Source organism: Pongo pygmaeus, chromosome 20 (assembly GCF_028885625.2).
Source record: "Pongo pygmaeus isolate AG05252 chromosome 20, NHGRI_mPonPyg2-v2.0_pri, whole genome shotgun sequence".
Lineage (NCBI taxonomy): Eukaryota > Metazoa > Chordata > Mammalia > Primates > Hominidae > Pongo > Pongo pygmaeus.
In genome coordinates, this window is record NC_072393.2 from 6269144 (window position 1) to 6284710 (window position 15567).

A 15567-nucleotide genomic window follows, 5' to 3' on the forward strand; every position below is an offset into this window, starting at 1 on the left:
CCAGTAGCAACCCTGACTCCTTCCACATGGAGTAATTTTGAAACAGGCTCTGCTCTGTGTGTGGGTGAAGCAGATGGTCTCTGAGGCCCCTTTCTGCTCATAGCTGGAAGAGGACCCAGCTGCTGAGATCCTGAATCTTGGCGAGGGTTTAATAGCAGGCAGTAAGGTAGTGACTGGCGCCCACGCCCAGCCCAGACTGGAGAACTTGGGCAATCATGGTGCTGACTAGGGAGGACAGAGGAGCCAGGCAGGTGGGTGGGAGCCCGGGGAGAGCTCTTCCCTTGCTAGGGGGAGAGGAGGGGCTAGAGAGAGGGTGACAAACAGAGGCGTGTGAGCGCTCAGCAGTTATTGTAACAAATGCCACCAACTTAATGGCTTAGAACAACACACACTTATCATCTTACCTTTCTACAGGTCAGGATTCTGAAATGAGTCTTACAGGCTAAAGGTGTCATCACAGCTGTGTTCCTGGTGGAGGCTCCAGGAGACACCTCGTTTCCTGCCCTGTCCAGTGTCTAGAGGCTACCCATGTCCCTCAACTCAGGGTCCTGTCCTCCACCTTCACAGCCACAGTGCAGCCTCTTCCAGTCTCTCTCTGACTTTCTTTTTTTCTTTTGAGACAAAGTCTTGCTCTGTTGCCCAGGCTGGAGTGCACTGGCGCGATCTCAGCTCACTGCAACCTCCACCTCCAGGGTTCAAGCAATTCTTGTGGCAGGAGAATCGCTTGAATCCAGGAGGTGGAGGTTGCAGTGAGCCAAGATTTCACCACTGCAATCCAGCTTGAGGAACAGAGCAAGACTCCATCTCAAAAACAACAACAACAACAACAACCAGTCTAGGCAACACAGGGGACCCCGTTTCTACAAAATATTAAAAATTAGCCAGTGGGGGTACACACGTGTGGTCTTAACTTCTCAGGAAGCTGAGATGGGAAGATTGCTTGAGCCTAGAAGGTCGAAGTTGCAGTGAGCTATGTGTGCACCACTGCACTCCAACCTGGGCCACAGAGCAAGACCTTGTCACACAAAAAAAAGAAAAAGAAAAAAAAGAAAAAAGGAAGTATACCCATCTTAGCATTGGGCTTTTTTTGTTTTCTTTTGTTTTGTTTTTGTTTTTGTTTTTTTTGAGATGGAGTCTTGCTCTGTCACCTAGGCTGGAGTACAATGGTGCGGCCTCCACTCACCACAACCTCTGACTCCTGGGTTCAAGCGATTCTCCCACCCCAGCCTCCCAGATAGCTGGGATTACAGGCAACCGCCACCATGCCCGGCTAATTTTTTTTATTTTTAGTAGAGACAGGGGTTTCACCACGTTGGCCAGGCTGGTCTCGAACTCCTGACCTCATAATCCGCCCGCCTTGGCCTCCCAAAGTGCTGGGATTACAGGCGTGAGCCACCGCACCCAGCAGTGTTGGTTTTAATACTTGCTTTCTATTTATTTAGTAGCTTTCCATGTAGTGGAGCAATATAAAATTTCCTTTTGAAGTAAATGTATGCATTAATGTTTTTGGAAAGTGAACTTGTTGAAAGACAATGTTTAAGTCAATAATGGTTACTGTACGGACTGGGAAAATTTTAGTCTGACAATGCCCAAAGTCACAAAGGACATTATTGGGTAATTGGTGAAATTTGAACATGGAATATAAAATAGATAATAATATTGTGTCCGTATTTATTTTCTGAAGTAGATAAATGAATTCTGGTTGTGTAAGAGAGTATCTTGGTTCTTTTTTTTTTAGATGGAGTTTCACTCTGTCACCCAGGCTGGAGTGCAGTGGCTTGATCTTGGCTCACTGCAATCTCTGTTTGAGTTCGAGACCAGCCTGGGCAACATAGGCAGACTGTGTCTCTAAAAAAAATAATAATAATTCATTTTAAAAACAAACTATTTCAGGCCAGGCGCGATGGCTCACGCCTGTAATCCCAGCACTTTGGGAGGCCGAGGCGGGCGGATCACGAGGTCAGAAGATCGAGACCATCCTGGCTAACATGGTGAAACCCCGTCTCTACTAAAAATACAAAAAATTAGCTGGGCGTGGTGGCGGGTGCCTGTAGTCCCAGCTACTCGGGAGGCTGAGGCAGGAGAATGGCGTGAACCCAGGAGGTGGAGCTTGCAGTGAGCCGAGATCGTGCCACTGCACTTCAGTCTGGGCAACAGAGCGAGACTCCATCTCAAAAAATAATAAAAATAAAATAAAATAAAATAAAAACAAACTATTTTAAGATAAAAAGTTGTGGGTTTGTTTGTTTGTTTTGAGACGGAATTTCGCTCTTGTTGCCTAGGCTGGAGTGCAATGGCACGATCTGGGCTCACTGCAACCTCCACCTCCCGAGATCAAGTGATTCTCCTGCCTCATCCTCCCGAATAGCTGGGATTACAGGCACCCACCACTGCGCCCGGCTAATTTTGCATCTTTAGTAGAAACAGGGTTTCTCCATGTTGGTCAGGCTGGTCTCGAACTCCCAACCTCAGGTGATCCGCCCACCTCAGCCTCCCAAAGTGCTGGAATTACAGGCGTGAGTCACCGCATCCGGCCGAAAGTTTTTTCTTTAACTTGCTGATTCCGAGTACTGGTGAGGATGGGAAGTGGGGGAGTGGTGGAAATATGAAGAGGCCAACCACTTTGGAAAATAATTTGACATTACCTAGAGCATTACTGGGTACAGTAGCTCAATTGTTAGAACAAGACAATTCCACAAATATCAGTGTCCTAAAAGTTTACATCTCACATAAGCAAAGAGTATGGAGGGTGAAGCTGTCCCAGAAGGCTCAGGCAAGTGGGAATTTAGCAATCCAGACTCCTTCCTTCCTTCTCATGATGCCTCCATCTCAACGTGTGGCTTCCACTAACAAAACGTGGGCTTCCTCCCAATTTGTGACTCTGAATCCCAACATGGCTTTGCTGTACCTCCTATTGGTCAGAACTAGTCACATGACCTCCACTAGATGAAAGGGTTGCTGGGAAATGTAATCTGTGGCACAGCAGCCACTTCCTGGTATCCACTTTACCCTGTGGGAAGGGAGCCTGAATCTTTAAACCACAACAGGCTGCCTCCGTCACATTCAGTGAAGGTGCAAATGAACATGTCCTACAACCGGCAACTCATCTCCTGGATTTATGTCCCCCTGAGAAACTCCCACAAATGGACCCAGGATTCCGGTACAAGATTATTCAGAGCAGCCCTGCCTGCAATAGCAAAACCATGGAACTATTCACAAGCATCCCTGAGTTAAAGACTTGATAAGTAGGCCGGGCATGGTAGCTCACGCCTGTAATCCCAGGAGCCCAAGACGGGTGGATCACCTGATGTCAGGAGTTCGAGACCAGCCTAGTCAACATAGTAAAACCCTGTCTGTACTAAAAATACAAAATATTAGCCAGGCAATGGGAGGCTGAGGCAGGAGAATGGCGCGAACCCAGGAGGTGGAGCTTGTGGTGAGCCGAGATTGCGCCACTGCACTCCAGCCTGGGCGATAGAGCGAGACTCCGTCTAAAAAAATATATATAAATATATATATATTAGCCAAGCATGGTGGGGCACCTTTAATCCCAGCTACTCGGGAGGCTGAGGCATGAGAAGCGCTTGAACCTAGGAGGCAGAGGTTGCAGTGAGCCAAGATCATGCCATTGCACTCCATCCTGGGCAACAAGAGCAAAACTCCATCTCAATAAATAAATAAATTTATTTATTTATTAAATAAAGACTCGTTAAGTAAATAGTGGATTCTCCTGCCTCAGCCTCCCTAGTAGCTAGGACTACAGGCGCCCACAACCATACCTGGCTACTTTATTGTATTTTTAGTAGAGACAAGGTTTCACCATGTTGGACAGGCTGGTCCTGAACTCCTGACCTCAAGTGATCTGCCTGCCTCAGCCTCCTAAAGTGCTGGGATTACAAGCGTGAGCCACCGCACCTGGCCTGTGTGTGTATAAATTTTCAATGTATCTAGGTAAATACCAGGGGGCACAATTGTTGGATTATTTTGTTGTTTTTTTCTTTAAACCATATATGTATGTTATATATCCTCTTGTGAAGATATATTTCACAACAATCAATTTATTTTATTTTATTTTATTTTATTTATTTATTGGTTTATTTTTTTGAGATGGAGTTTCATTCTGCCATCCAGGCTGGAGTGCAGTGGCACGATCTCGGCTCACTGCAACCTCCACCTTCCGGGTTCACGCCATTCTCCTGCCTCAGCCTTCCAAGTATCTGGGACTACAGGTGCCCGCCACCACACCCGGCTAATTTTTTGTATTTTTAGTAGAGATGGAGTTTCACCACGTTAGCCAGGATGGTCTTGATCTCCTGACCTCGTGATCTGCCCGCCTTGGCCTCCTAAAGTGCTGGGATTACAGGCGTGAGCCACCGCGCCCAGCCCTTTTATTTTATTTTTGAGATAGGGTCGTGCTCTTTTGAACAGGTTGGAGTCAGTGGTACGATCATAGCTTATGCAGCCTCCAACTCCTGGGCTCAAGCCATCCTCCTGTTTGGCCTCCCAAGTAGCTGAAACTACAAGAGTGTGCCACCACTCCTGGCTAATTTTTGTATTTTTGTGGGGTAGGGTTGGGGTTCCACCATGTTGCCCAGGCCGGTCTCGAACTCCTGGGCTCAAGTGATCCACCCACTTCAGCCTCCCAAAGTGCTGGGATTACAGGCCTGAGCCACCATGCCTAACCAACAATCAATTTAAAAATTAGAAGGGTGGGCTGGGCGCGGTGGCTCACGCCTGTAATCCCAGCACTTTGGGAGGCCGAGGCGGGCAGATCACGAGGTCAGGAGATCAAGACCATCCTGGCTAACACGGTGAAACCCCGTCTCTACTAAAAATACAAAAAATTAGCCAGGCGTGGTGGCACGCACCTGTAGTCCCAGCTACTCAGGAGGCTGAGGCAGGAGAATCGTTTGAATCCAGGAGGCAGAGGTTGCAGTGAGCCGAGATCACGCCACTGCACTCCAGCCTGGGCGACAGAGTAAGACTCTGTCTCTAAATAAATAAATAAATAAAAATAAAATAAAAACCCAAACAATACACTGGTTGTAGTTGCCAACGCCTGGCCTAGATTCTACAATTAACATTTTGTTCTATTTGCTCAATCACATAGCTGTTAATATATCCGTACTTTCATCTCGTCATCACTCCATCTTATTTTAGCACCCGCCACCCCGCCTGGCTAATTTTTGTATTTTAGTTGAGACGGGGTTTCACCATATTGGTCAGGCTGGTCTCGAACTCCTGACCTCAGGTGATCCACTGGCCTCTGCCACCCAAAGTGTTGGGATTACAGGCGTGAGCCACCGTGCCCGGCCTCCGTGTGTTGTTTGTAAATGAAGTTATGTGGATAAATTTTTATTGGCACACAGCCACACCTATTTGTTTGTAAGTTGTCTATGGCTACTTTTATGCTATAATGCAGCAATCTGCAAGCTTTTTGTCACCCGGGACCAGTTTTGTGCAAGACAGTTTTATCACGGAGGTGTGGAATGGTTTCAGGATGGTTCAAGCACGTTACATTTATTGTTCACTATTTCTATTAGTGTTACACTGTAATATATAATGACCTAATTATACAGCTCACATAATGTAGAATCAGGGAAAGCCCTCCCCTTGTTTTCCTGAAACTAGACTGTTCCAGCTGGGGGTGATGGGAGACAGTGACAGATCATCAGGTATTAGATTCTTCTTATTTTTTTTTTTTTTGAAATGGAGTCTCACTCTGTCACCCAGGCTGGAGTGCAGTGGTACGATCTCAGCTCACTGCAATCTCGGCCTCTTGGGTTCAAGCGATTCTCTTGCCTCAGCCTCCTGAGTAGCTGGGATTACAGGTATGCACCACCATGCCTAGCTAATTTTTGTATTTTTTGTAAAGACAGGGTTTTACCATGTTGCCCAGACTGGTCTCCAACTCCTGACCTCAGGTGATCCACCTGCCTTGGCCTCCCAAAGTCCTGGGATTACAGGCATGAGCCATCATGCCCGGCATCATCCAGCTAATTTTATAATAATAATAATAATTATTATTATTATTATTATTGGAAACGGGGTCTCCCTATATTGCCCAGGCTGCTTTCAAACTCCCAGGCTCAAGTGATCCTCCCACCTCAGCCTCCCAAGCTGCTGGGATTCCAGGCGTGAGCCACTGTGCCTGGCCATCACATCATCTTCCAAGGTGGGTTCATTCCATGACTTACTAGAAGAAGGGTTGCCAGATAAAATACAGGACACTCAGTTATATCAGAATTTCAGATTAACGATGGATAAGTTTTTAGCATAAATATGTTCCAAATATTGCATAGGATCGGATTATCCTAAAAATTATTCTTCATGTATCTGAAATTCAAATTTAAATGAGCCTCCTGTATTTTTATGTGCTAAATCTGGAAACTCTAATCTGGAAGTATCTCTTCAGCTGAGCCTGTCTCATTCCTTCCTCCAAAAAAAAGTTCAAGAAAAGTTTTCATTAAGTGGCATTATGTCATTTCTACTGCCTCCTCTACCAAAATCCAATAACCTCAAATGGGTATTCTGAGATTATTGGTTATTAACCTTTTATTTCACTCATTCTTTTCTCCTCCTCCTCCTCCCCCACCTCCTCCTCCTTCTTCTTCTCCTTCTCCTTCTTCTTCTTCTTCTTTTTTTTTTTTTTGAAACAGGGTCTTGCTCTGTCACCCAGGCTGGAGTGCAGTGCTGCAATCATAGCTCACTGCAGACTCAACCTCCTGGCTGAAGCAGTCATCACACCTTGGCTTCCCAAAATGCTAGGATAATCCTGGGCCCTCTCTCCTCGGCTTCTAGAGTCCACCAGCCGTCTACATCTGGTGGTCAGCCACCACTCCCAACCCCTTTTTTTCCATCAGTCATCTGCAGGGGAATGTTAACAGTTTGCCCCCAAATGCATTGCTGCTAGGATTTCTGCCAGATTCTAAGGTTCAAAGGTTTAAAATCTGTCCATCTAGCTCAGAACTCAGATGTATTTTCTTCAACATCACAGCGGAGCTTACTCTGGTCCAGCGGGGAGGAGGTTCTCTGCCCGCCCCCTTCTTTCCTTCCTTCTTGAAGGCTGAGACCGAGGAGGGAAAAAAGGAAAGATAAAGAGGGATCTTACTGTTATGGCTTGAATTGTATCCTCTAAAAAGATATGTCGTAGGCAGGGCATGGTGGCTCACATCTACAATCTCCGCACTTTGGGAGGCCAAGGAGGGAGTATCGCTTGAGGTCAGGAGTTCGAGACCACCCTGGCCAGCACCACAAGTCCCTGGCCAGCACCACAAGTCCCTGTCTCTACAAAAAAAAAATAATAATTAAAAAAAAAAAAGTGACAGACCCCCTCGTCCCTCAGAATGTGACCTTGCTTGGAAATAGGCTCTTTTTCTTTTCTTCTTTTTTTTTTTTTTTTTTGAGAGAGAATCTCACTTTGTCACCCAGACTGGAGTGCAGTGGTGCAGTCATAGCTCACTGCAGCCTCAACCTCCTGGGTTCAAGCCATCGTCCCACCTCAGCCTCGTTAGTGGTGACTACAGGTGTGTACCACCACACTCGGCTAATCTTTCTGAATTGTTTGTAGAGATGAGGTTTCGCCATGTTACCCAAGCTGGTCTTGAACTCCTGGGCTCAAGTGATCTGCCCACCATGGCCTCCCAAAGTGCTGGGATTATAGGCGTGAGCCACTGTGTGGAAACACGGTCTTTAGAAAGATAATCAACTTAAAATGATGGCTGGGTGCGGTGGTTCACGCCTGTTATCCCAGCACTTTGGGAGGCTGAGGTGGGTGGATTACCTGGCCTCAGGAGTTCAAGACCAGCCTGACCAACATGGCAAAACCCTGTCTCTACTAAAAATACAAAAATTAGCCGGGCGTGGTGGCAGGTGCCTGTAATTCCGGCTACTTGGGAGGCTGAGGCAGCAGAATCGCTTGAACCCAGGAGGTGGAGGCTGCAGTGAGTCCAGATCACGCCATTGCACTCCAGCCTGGATAAGAAGAGCGAATCTAAACAACAACAACAACAAATAAGTTATTAGGGCAGGTCCTTGTCCTCCATGACTAGTGTCCTTATAAAAAGGGAAAATGGCCGGGCACAATGGCTCATGCCTGTAATCCCAGCATTTTGGGAGGCCGAGGTGGGGGGCGGATGACCTGAGGTCGGGAGTTTGAGACCAGCCTGGCCTCCCAAAGTGGTGGGATTGCAGGCGTGAGCCATGGTGCCTGACTAGAAGTGTTAATTTTGAGGACTGAGACATCTAGGTGGTTAAGACAAAGCTGGGAGGCATCCAGGTACCTACACACGTATTTAAAGCCATGCAGCTGGATGACATTTCTGAGGGGCTGTGGATAAAGAAGAACAGGCTGGGCGCAATGGCTCACATCTGTAATCCCAGCACTTTGGGAGGCCGAGACAGGTGGATCACCTAAGGTCAGGAGTTTGAGACCAGCCTGGCCAACATGGTGAAACCCTGTCTCTACTAAAAATACAAAAATTAGCTGGGTGTGGTGGTGGGCGCCTGTAATCTCAGCTACTCTGGAGGCTGAGACAGGAGAATCGCTTGAACCCGGCAAGCGGAGGTTGCAGTGAGCCGAGATCACGCCATTGCACTCCAGCCTGGGTGGTAGAGCGAGACTCCATCTGAAAAAAAAAAAAGAAGATTAAAGACTGAGCCCTGGGGCTCTCTAAGACAGAAGGGTCTCTTAAAGGACCAATCTGATGATGAGAAGGAAAAAAATCTTTCATCACAAAGAAAACATCCATTTACAGGGGACTAGTTAACTAAATTATGGGTTTTGATTTTGATATCATGGACGTGGAATGCTCCACAGGCATTAAAAAAAAAAAAAAAGATAACAAAAGCTCTGAGGCACCATCTGGATTCTCCAGAACAGATCCTGAAAAATAATTTGGGGTGTGAGATTTTTATTGGGAATTCACAGTTGTCAAAGAAAGAAGCATGGCAGGCTGGGCACGGTGGCTCAAGCCTGTAATCCCAGCACTTTGGGAAACCGAGGCGGGTGGATCATGAGATCAGGAGTTCGAGACCAGCCTGGCCAATATGGTGAAAACCTGTCTCTACTAAAAATACAAAAATTAGCTGGGTACGGTGGCGGGCGCCTGTAGTCCCAGCTACTCCAGAGGCTGAGGCAGAAAAATCGCTTGAACCCGGGAGGCACAGGTTGCAGTGAGCTGAGATAGCACCACTGCACTCCAGCCTGGGCAGCAGAGCGAGACTCCATCAAGAAGAAGGAGAAGGAGGAGGAAGAAAGAAGAAGAGGAAGAAGAGGAGGAGGAGGAGGAAGACTAAGAGGAAGAAGAAGAAAGAAAGAAGAAAGAAGAGGGAGGAGGAGGAGGAGGAGGAGGGCTAGGCTTGGTGGCTCATGCCTGTAATCCCAGCGCTTTGGGAAGCAGAGGCAGGTGGATGGCTTCAGCCTAGAGTTTGAGATCAGCCTGGGCAACATAGGGAGCCTCCATCTCTACAAAATAAAAGAAAGAAAGAGAGAGAGAAAGAAGAAAGGGAAAGAGGGAGGGACAGAAGGAGGGAGGGGGAGGGAAGGAAGGAAGGAAGGAATGGCAGACAGAACTGGGCAAAGGGAGAAGTTAGACTGGTATTGAGCATGGACAAAGCCTTGGCTAATCGGCGAGGGACTCTGGAGCCAGTGAGCCCCATCAGAGCATCCCACATGAAGTCAGAATACCCAGACCTTTATTCCTCTGCCTCACCCAGTCACTGGCTCTGGGCTGCACTGGGACAGATGAGACTTTGAGGGAGGTGGCTCTCTGCACCTGAAGGTGATCCTAAACATGGAAGCTGGAGGTTTCTGCTCACCATACATCCCTTGGCTGGGCAGTAAGTCCCTTCTTGAAAGGGGATCTGGGGGCCGGGCGTGGTGGTTGGGGCCTGTAATCCCAATGCTTTGGGAAGCCGAGATGGAACAATCACTTGACCCCAGGAGTTCAAGACCAGCTCAGGCAACATAGCAAGACCTCGTCTCTACCAAAAATACAAAAAGTAGCCCAGTGCGGTAGTGCATGCCTGTGGTCCCAGCTATTCTGGAGGCTAAGGCAGGAGGATCGCTTGAGCCCAGGAGTTTGAGGCTGCAGTGAGCCATGACTGCACTACTGCACTCCAGCCTGGGTGACAAAGTGAGACCCTGCCCTGTGTCAAAAGAAAAAGGAAAGAAGGGAAGGGAAGGAGAGGGGAGGGGAGGGAAGGGTCCGGGCGTGGTGGCTCATGCCTGTAATCCCAGCACTTTGGGAGGCCGAGGCAGGTGGATCACAAGGTCAAGAGATCGAGACCATCCTGGCCAACATGGTGAAACCCCGTCTCAACTAAAAATATAAAAAATTAGCTGGCACCAATATGGCACATATATACATATGTAAGAGACCTGCACGTTGGGCACATGTACCCTAAAACTTAAAGTATAATAATAATAAAATTTAAAAAAAAATTAGCTGGGCGTGGTGGCACATGCCTGTCATCCCAGGTACTTGGGAGGCTGAGGCAGGAGAATCGCTTGAACCTGGGAGGCGGAGGTTGCAGTGAGCCGAGATTGTGCCACTGCACTCCAGCCTGGGTGACAGAGCAAGACTCCGTCTCAACAAAGAAGAAATAAAAGAAAAGAAAAGAAGAGAAAAGGAAGGAAGGAAGGAGGGAGGGAAGGAAGGAAGGGAGGGAGGGAGGGAAGGAGGAAAAGAAAATAGAGAATGTGGGTGCTGCAGAAGGAACACTCCATGAAAGCGGGGATTGTTCTCTGTTTTTCTTTGCATTTGTTTGCTTTGTTTTATAGGAATAAAAACAACAGGAGCTGTACCCCAATGCTGTGTACATAGTAAATGCTCAGTAAATATCAATGGAATAAATAGGCAAATTTCCCAGCTCCTCTGCATCCAGGTGTGGCCATGTGAGCAGATCCTAGCCAATAGAGACTTCGTGTGACAGAATCACCCTACCAACTCTGGATGCCAACCTCCAGACTGTGACTGGGAGAGAAAGACATGTCTATCTTGTCAGTCATTGGTATTTCTCTCCCTCACAGTCACACCTAACTATATAATTAAACCAGTGAAGGCACTCAATAAATATGAGTCATAGGCCGGGAGCGGTGGCTCACGCCTGTAATCCCAGCACTTTGGCAGGCTGAGGCGGGCGGATCATGAGGTCAGGAGATTGAGACCATCCTGGCCAACATGATGAAGCCCCGTCTCTACTAAAAATACAAAAAAATTAGCCGGGCATGATGGCGGGCACCTGTTGTCCCAGCTACACAGGAGTCTAAGGCAGGAGAATCACTTGAACCCGGGAGGTGGGGGTTGCAGTGAGCCGAGATCGCGCCATTGCATTCCAGCCTGGGCAAAAAGAGTGAAACTCCGTCTCAAAAAATAAAAATAATAATAATAATAAATAAATAAGAGTTATATTCCATAATATGGATACTTGATAATTTGGTTTAAAATTTGGCCAGGCGTGGTGGCTCATGCCTGTAATCCCAGCACTTTGAGAGGCTGAGGCAGGAGGATCGTTTGAGACCAGGAGTTTGAGTTCTGCCTGGACAACATAGCAAGACCCGGCCCTTGCCAAAAAAAAAAAAGTAGCCAGATGTATTGCATGCACATGTGGTCCCAGCTACTTAGGAGGCTAATGCAGGAAGATCACTTGAGCCTGGGAAGTCAAGACTGCAGTGAGCTGTGATTGGGCTACTGCACTCCAGCCTGGGTGACAGAGTGAGATGCTGTCTCCAAAAATTAAATAATAAAATAACTTAAAAATTTAAGCCATTAGGCCAGGCACGGTGGCTCACGCCTGTAATCCCAGCGCTTTGGGAGGCTGAGGAGGGTGGATCACGACGTCAGGAGATCGAGACCATCCTGCCTAACATGGTGAAACCCCATCTCTACTAAACATACAAAAAATTAGCCGGGCGTGGTGGCGGACGCCCATAGTCCCAGCTACTCGGGAGGCTGAGGCAGGAGAATGGGGTGAACCCGGGAGGCGGAGCTTGCAGTGAGCCTAGATCGCGCCACTGCACTCCAGCTTGGGCCACAGGGCAAGACTCCATCTCACAAAAAAAAAAAAAAAAAAAAAAAATTCAAGCCATTTAAGTAGTCCCCCCTTACAAGGCATTTATTTGCAATTCTTTGCTAACGTGGGCATGATAGACTATCTCCAGAGACAGCCGCCATCACTTTCCATCCTGCTATGCCCCTGCCACTCCTCCGCCGAGTCTATTTCATCTCCTCTTCCCCTTGAATTTGGGTTGGGCCATGTGACTTGCTCTGACCAATGGAATGTGGCAGAAGAGCTACCATGTGACTTCCAAGCCAAGCATTTAAGAAGATAAGTAGCTTTTGCTAACTCTCTCTGAATATGGGGAATAAAGACCACCATACCGTGAGGGAGCCCAAGCAGCCATGTGGAGAGAGAGATGACTCACTGGGGTTCCAGATATGTGAGTGGAGAATGTTCCACTTGTGGATATTCCAGCCCCAGAAGATCCTAGCTGAGCCCAGTCCAGATTCTCAAATTATGAGAAATGATAAGCTGTGGTTGTTTCAAACTCCTAAGTTTAGGGGTGGTTTGTTACACAGCATTAACTAACTGAAACACAGGTGTATGAACAACTCTCCCATAAGCTACTTTGGGGTCAAACCTTAGTGCACAGGTGCACACCTTTGATCATTTCCTAAAAACAAATAACTGGAAGTGGGTTCTGTGAATTTGAAATTTGGTGTCAACTTTGTTCCCAGAGAAGCTGTAGCAATGTCCATGAGCCATTTATTGGCGCATCCAGCATTTCATCCACAGCCTCTTCAGCACTGAGAGTTTCCTTTTCTTTTCCTAATTTTCAATTTCTATCATTTCAATAGGCCCATTTGCATTCATTCCAGAGAAGGTAACAGTGATGACAGCTTCTCTCTGATCATAGAGTGATAACCAAAAACCAGCAGGGCAGGTTGATTTGGAGCCAAGAGCCAAAATACTCATTCATTCAGAACTTACTGAGCAAGGTTTGGAGGAATGAAAGCAACACATTAAATATTTACGGAGTCCTGGAGTGGTGGCTCACACCTGTAATCCCAGCACCAAGAGGTCGAGGCAGGCGTGAGGATCATTTGAGGCCATGAGTTCGACACCAGCTTGGACAACGTAAGAGAAATTCTGTCTCTATAAAAACAAAAACAAACATTAGCTGGGTTGGTGGCTTGTGCCTGTAGTCTCAGCTGCTTGGCAAACTAAGGTGGGAGGACTGCTTGAGTCCAGGAGTTCAAGGCTGCAGTGAGCCATGTTCTTCACACCACCGTACTCTAGTCTGAGTGACAAAGCAAGACTCTACTTCAAAAAAAAAAAAAAAAAAAGGAGACAAACTCTCACCTTCAACTCCTTCCCTCTGTCGACATCTCAGCGCTTTGGGGCCGAGGTAAGAGAGTTGCTTGAGTCCAGGAGTTCAAGGCTGCAGTGAGCCATGTTCTTCACACCACCGTACTCTAGTCTGAGTGACAAAGCAAGACTCTACTTCAAAAAAAAAAAAAGGAGACAAACTCTCACCTTCAACTCCTTCCCTCTGTCGACATCTCAGCGCTTTGGGGCCGAGGTAAGAGAGTTGCTTGAGTCCAGGAGTTCAAGGCTGCAGTGAGCCATGTTCTTCACACCACCGTACTCTAGTCTGAGTGACAAAGCAAGACTCTACTTCAAAAAAAAAAAAAAAAAAAGGAGACAAACTCTCACCTTCAACTCCTTCCCTCTGTCGACATCTCAGCGCTTTGGGAGGCCGAGGTAAGAGAGTTGCTTGAGTCCAGGAATTTGAAACCAGCCTGGACAGCATAGCGAGACTCTGCCTCTACAAAATAAAAATAAATAAATAAAGTTGCTTTTTTCCCTTCTATTTCAGATCACTATCCACTTTAATTTAAGTCGTGGTTCTTGGCTGGGCACGGTGGCTCACACCTGTAATCCCAGCACTTTGGGAGGCAGAGGCAGGTGGATCACCTGAGGTCAGGAGTTCGAGACCAGCTTGACCAACATGGTGAAACACCGTCTCTACTAAAAATACAAAATTAGCCTGGTGTGGTGGTGCGTGCATGTAATCCCAGCTACTTGGGAGGCTGAGGCAGGAGAATTGCTTGAACCTGCCAGGGAGAGGTGGCAGTGAGCTCAGATCACACCATTGCACTCCGGCCTAGGCAACAAGAGTGAAATCCCATCTCATAAAATAAAATAATAAAATAAAATAAATTAAAATAAAATAAAATAGTGGTTCTCAGGCCAGCTGTGATGGCTCACACCTGTAATCTCAGCACTTTGGGAGGCCGAGGTGGGCAAATCACCTGAGGTCAGGAGTTTGAGACCAGCCTGGCCAACACGGTGAAACCCCATCTCTACTAAAAATACAAAAATTAGCCAGGCATGGTGGTGCATGCCTGTAGTCCCAGCTACTCCGGAGTTTGAGGCAGGAGAATCACTTGAACCCAGGAGGTGGAGGCTACAGTGAGCTAAGATCACACCACTGTACCCTAGCCTGGACAACAGAGTGACAGACCATCTCAAAAAAATAATAATAATAAAATAAAATAAAATAAATAAGTAAATAAATAAATAAATTGTGATTCTCAGCTGGGAGCGACTCTGCCCCCTGGAGGATACTTGGCAATGTCTGAGACACTTTTTATTGTCGGGGGGCATTTTTTTTAATTGATGAGGGTAGGGGTGGGGGTGCTCCTGTTATCCAGTGGGTGGAGGCCAGAGATGCTGCTCAGCACCCTACAGTGGCCTGGGTGGCCTTTTGTACTTTCAAAGAATTCTCCAACTCAGATTTTCAATCGTGCCAAAGTTGAAAAACCCTACTTTAAGTGAAATGCAATAGAATAGGATCAAATAGAATAGAAAATATCAAAGGACATTGCTCAAATAATAAGTTTCATTTTATAAGACTTTGTATTTTTGTGTACTCAGACACTATATTAGATATGTTTCTCCTTGTGAGCCCTAATCAAAAGGTCTAATTGGCTGAGTGCAGTGGCTCACGCCTGTAATCCCAGCACTTTGGGAGGCCAAGGCAGGAGGATTGCTCAAGCTGAGGAATTTGAGACCAGCCTCAGCAACATATCGATACCTTGTCTCTGCAACAAAAACTTTAAAAACATTAGCAGGCCCTGTTGGTGTGTGCCTGTGGTCCCAGCTACTTGGTAGACTGAGGTTGGGGGGATTCACCTGAGTCCAGAAGTTTGAGGCTGTAGTGAGCTATGCACCAGAGCCAAACAAGATAGCAGAATGTTCTGCAGACAATACAAAAAGAAACAAATGAATTAATGCAATTGTTTATGATGAAAGTCACACCAAGATGAAAATTAAACAAGGTAAATGTTCTAGAGTGCCTGGGATATTAGCAAAGGTGCTCAGGGAAGGCTTCTCTCAGGGATGACATTTGAGCTGAGACTTTTTTTTTTTTTTTTTTTTTTGAGATGGAGTTTCGCTCTGTCGCCCAGGCTGGAGTGCAACGGTGTAATCTTGGCTCACTGCAACTTCTGCCTCCCGGGTTCAAGCGATTCTCCTGCCTCGGTCTCCCAAGTAGCTGGG